Raw genomic sequence first — 5,399 nt, 5'->3', positions numbered from 1 at the left:
GTTATTTAAAATAACATTGAAAGCCACTCAACTAAGTGGAAATAATATAATGTAAAGAATACAGAGAATAATTTTGTTTACATATTTATGAAAATAAAATAACATAAATTATAAAATAACATAAAATACATAAAAGTAAATTTACTTTTCTGAGAATGTTTAGGCCAGCAGAGAAGGCCTTGCTGGCCCTCAGGGTCCGCCACTGCTAGTGAGATAAAACAGTGATCGATTGAAAATTGTAATTTTAAAATTGGCACACAGATGTCAACTAGTGCCTCACTAGAAACAGTAGTTGTGTGCCCTGGTTGTTTCACTCGGGTACAGAAAGGTCTTACAAATACAGATGAAAAGCAAACAAGTAAATAGACAATTCAGCATCCTGGTAGGATATCTCATAAATGCTCAGACAGCTTTTCATTTCAAAATTTGCAGACTACAGTGAGGAGCGTTGATCTAGTTTGTGTTTGATTGTATTCACTCCAAATTTCTGACATGCAGCCATTCAGTAATGCTAATGCATAGCATTCATCTATTGGTTATCGAGACAAAGTCACATGGCGACATCCTATATTTACATTAGAGAAGCAAAAGTATAGCACAGAAACTTGTCAGATCCCCACTTTGAAATTCAATTATATTTGGATTGATAAAATGTTTACAGTACAGTTTTTTTAAACGATTGTTTATTTACTGACAGTTTCCAATTAGTGAAATATGACATAATTGGCACAAGTTTCTCCGCCTATGACTTGGAAGTTGGGCTGGCTGAAGATCCATCATTGTCAAGCTGGAGTCCGCTCGCTAGGAACACTGTCATGTCAAAGGCAAAAGGTAAGCAAAGCTGCAGTTGACATTGCTGTAGCTTTTCTGATTCTGTCTTGTCTACTTGCTTTAAATAAGCATTTGGATGTGCTACATTAAAAATGTAATGAAGTGCTTTTGTTTATGCATTGTTTCTCCTGGCTCTTTGTGACAAGCGATTTCTGTTTGTACTTTGTCGGTGCGCTTTTCCTGTAAATAATTATTTTTGTTATCACGCTCTGTCCGAGCCTGCATTTCTGGAATCCAAAAACATAATGTTTTGGTTCAGAACCTGGCATGGACAAGAGATTTGACAAAAAAAAAAAATATATATATATATATATATATATATATATATATATATATATATAGACAAAAGACCCCGAGACCAACAAAGTACAGCAAAAGGCACGTAACAAAGAACCAGGAAAAAGCGGAAACAAACCACAACCACTTACACAAGGCAAGGAATGAGAAAAAGGTCAATTCTTGTCAAACTCATAGGACAAGAAAATCAAATGTGCGACAATACAAACAGGAGTATAACAACAAGAACTACTTGCATGAAAAGATACTTAGAACAAATGTGGCGAGAAGTTATGAGGCAAAATGTCAAGCGCATCTAGAAAATTAAACACTTGGAGACAGAGTCATGAGCAAGGCTAATAATCTGACAGTTGTCTGTGAAGCAGCGTATATATAGGCAGCTGGTAACATGGCATGGTTAGTGTCAGGTGCAGCTCATGAGGGAACACACACTCTCCAGCTGGAGACTGAAAAAAACAAAGCTCACAGGACAGGATCATGACAGTAATGAAGTGCTGCTGCCACCAGTAAAAATTCAACCCCCCGATAATGCAGCAAAACGTGGCCAGATTTGTCTCTTCCACCTGTTTTAAACATAAGATAAAATAAGAAAATGTTTATTTTGAAAAATAGAGCGGTCAAAAAAGTCAGTAAAATGCCAACTATCAGTCAGTCTAACCTGAGTCATCTAGAAGAATTGAAAGGAAATGTCAGGACAACAGCTTTCTCTGTATCATGTAATCCTTCGTAAACAGACTCCAGGTGTTGTTTATTTCCTCACATCACATATGAGGTTAGGAATGGCGTGTCCCCATTGTAGTGTTTAATTAAAATGCAAATGGTTGAATGTCGTTTTTGTAATTGTTTGTATCACTGTGGGTTAGGAAACCCAAAATGCATCAGTATTCCAGTCACCTACTGCCTGACGTGAAGAGCAAAAACCAGAAAGCTTTGGACAAAGCCGTCACAAACATACAAACACACACTTGCTTTACAACAATAGGCTCCATTGAAGAAAATGGCAAGCCTTTGGAGTCAGAAAGACGACGGAAGCCTGTGTAAAGGTTAGCGAGCGAGACGGCGTGCCTGCAAGTCACTCAGCGGGTCACGGCGATAGCAGCACCTAGACCACATTCCAGGTAATGGAGATGATGGAGAGCAGAGGACAGGATGGAGAATGATGAGAGTGACGTTTGCACAAGGTGGTCATCTTTCCTCACAGACAATGCATTTGGCTGGACAAGCCTGGTGCTTACATTGGCTTCAAAGTGGAGTTTTCCCCTGGAAATTCATTAAAAAAAAAAAAAAATGCCAAAAGCAATGGCAGGTGGTATTCAAGACTTCAAAGACACTCAAAATCCCTGTTTTGGTGCTAAGAACCCATAAAGTCAAGTCAAGTACAACTTTACTGTCAATGTGCATACAGCACAGATGAAATTTCCTCCCTCTTAAAAAGACAACAAGAGGAGCCGCTGCGGGTGCCTGCGCTGCCATAAAGAAAAGCATCTACCCTGACGAAGATGATTAAAGCACCAAAAATAAAAATAATCTCGTAAATAATGCATTCTGTCCACCTGACAACGCGTTCTCAAGGCCATTGTCGCCAATCAGAAGCTTGAAGACAGCAACATCTGGAAAAGGAATGATAGAAACTAGTCAAGCAGAACAGGAGTGCCAAAGTCAGGGAGCAACATCACGCAAGTATATTAATGACAGACAAAATGAATAGCGGTAAGCAGGTCTGCCTCCCAGTCAAGAAGTCCTGGGCTCAAATCTAGACTAGTTCGGTTACTGCCGCTCAAACTCCCTTGTTGCGCCATTCCACATCCACACAGGAGTCATCAGCCGCTGTCCTGTTTCAGTAACTGCCTTTGAAACTTCACAGCTTAATTTTGCCATTCCGACAACATTTTTGGTTCTGACATCTGAAACTTCACACCCCTGTCGCACCATCCCACAATTCACCATTTGTCCCTGTTTGTCCCTGTTAAATGACTTCCCCTGGAATCTTTATACCCTTGTCCTGTGATCCCAGTATTCTACCTTCACACCGGTGTTGTCCTATGTCTGTCCTGGGTTTAATTACTTTCCTCTAAAACTTCACATAGCTGTCGCACCATCTTGGTATTCAATATTTTAAACAGGTGTCATCATAGGTCATTCCTCGTGTAGTCAGTTAAGTCTAAAGCATTCCTGTCCCACCTCCCTGTTATTCAACGTTTGCATTGTCATCCAAGCTCCATTGTGCTTCAGTTTTTACATCTGAAACTTCACACCAAAGTCCAGTCGTTTGACTTTTACACAGGTGTCTGTCCCAGTTCATTTGCTACTCCTGCAACTTCACATTTCTGTCCTGCCATCCCAAAATCCAGCATTTACACAGGAGCCATCCACCATTCACTCATCTGTTATCCCATCAGCTGTTAATCTGTCCTGGTTCTTCTTCGACCCTTGACTCGGCATTCCACATTGACACAGATTTCTTCCCAATTTAGTGGGTTACCTGTAAAACTCTGTCGGACCATTCTGGCTTCCCCATTTACACAGGCCTCATACTGGCTCTGTCCTTGTTCAGTTTCCACATTTTAAACATGACGCCGCATCCCGTCTTCCAACATTTACACAGGTGTCTTTGCAGCATGTGTCCGTGTTCCGTTACGACCTCTCTCAGAATAGCAACATTCAAAAAAAAAAAAAAAGGAGGGTAAAATAAAAAGGGGCTTAACACTGTATTTGGCCTTGGTTGAATGACTGCTGTTTGTTATTGTTATGTTGCTATTGCAATGCAACACTACGTTTTGATGGACACTTTGCATCAGACCTCTGTCTTTACCATCTCCATATGCCAATGTATTCCAACGCCACAAAGACGGGACACATTTAATATCCGAAGGCTTTGTCAGCGAGGAACAAAAGCAACAAGCTCGATCTACTTAGCTGCAGCTCGGCTTTGTGCGTGTCCTTCTAGAGCCCTCCGCTGAGCGAGGTAGCCCCCCCCTTAACATATTGCCCCCCACACCCCGCACACACACCTCCCAGCTCACTTCTACCCCTTTGTTTGCTTTGCTGCTGTTACCATGGCGACTGAGCGCAGGGCCCCCATAACAGAGGCCCACAGAACTGACAAGAAGAGATTGTGGGGGGTTTCACGATGAGAGCGGCGACACACAAATGCACGGGCCATCAATTACCAAAAGGTAATGGCCAGGTTCCAACTCATCTGCCATAAATTGAGCATCGGTGTCAAAACGTCCTTGGACATGGAACATCTCCCAAATTGTTCTTGGGATGCTGCTGTCGTCGCACTTGTACACACTCAACCCACTCAGGTAAAGGCAGACCTCCAGTGTTTTTTTTCCCCCTTTATTTGTTTTTTTAACAGTACATGTTGCAGAGGAGGGGCTGAGGGGTTGTAGTCGGTCCTGAGCCTCATTAAGCAAGGTCTTGATCTGAAGCACACTCTCTCTCTCCCATCCAGTCCGTTTGTAGCCACAATGCTAACATCAAACAGAGCACAAAAAAGGTGACAGTATGCTCAATGGCCCAAAGTTGCTCATTCATCCTCCAGGAAATCTGTCTTCATAGTAAAGCTGGCTCCTCCTTCCGCCTGCCAAAAGAGGCTTCAGAGTAATTTTGGGGCTGAAGAATTTCAAGTGGCCTTTGAGGAGGGCTGCAGAAGTAATAATAAAAAAGCCAGGATTACCGGTTGTGGTGTGAAAGAGACACACCTGGGTTTCCTACAATGTCCGAACCGCCCACTCCGGACGAGCTAATTCACAACAAAGCTCTTTGAAGCACATATACATGCCATTTTTTTAATTTTGCTTTGAAAGTAATTGTACATTATAGAAGGCATGAGGAATTATAAGAATGTGCTAAATTTAATCTGCACACTAATATTAGAACATCTTGATTTACAAGTTGATCAGTATGAAACATTCACAGCTGAATCGACAGAACAATTTTTCTATATTAGCATTGTTTTTAGCATTAGTATCCACTGACAGCTGACAGTTTGAGACACTCACAACTACGGACCCCCATCCGTGACCCATCACCTTACTGTGGTGGAGGGGTTTGTGTGTCTCAAATGATCCTAGGCGCTAAGATGTCTGGGGCTTTATGCCCCTGGCAGGGTCACCCACGGCAAACAGGTCCTAGGTGAGGGACCAGACAAAGCAAAAATCTCTTATGATGAATGAGAAATATGGTCCTCAGTTTCCCTTGCCCGGATGCGGGTCACTGGGGCCCCCCTCTGGACCCAGGCCTGGAGGTTGGGCTCGTTGGGGAGC

Source organism: Hippocampus comes, unplaced genomic scaffold (assembly GCF_001891065.2).
Source record: "Hippocampus comes isolate QL1 unplaced genomic scaffold, H_comes_QL1_v1.1 scaffold202, whole genome shotgun sequence".
NCBI lineage: Eukaryota > Metazoa > Chordata > Actinopteri > Syngnathiformes > Syngnathidae > Hippocampus > Hippocampus comes.
The sequence above is the reverse complement of the archived record's forward strand: the minus strand, read 5'-3'. Positions refer to the sequence as shown.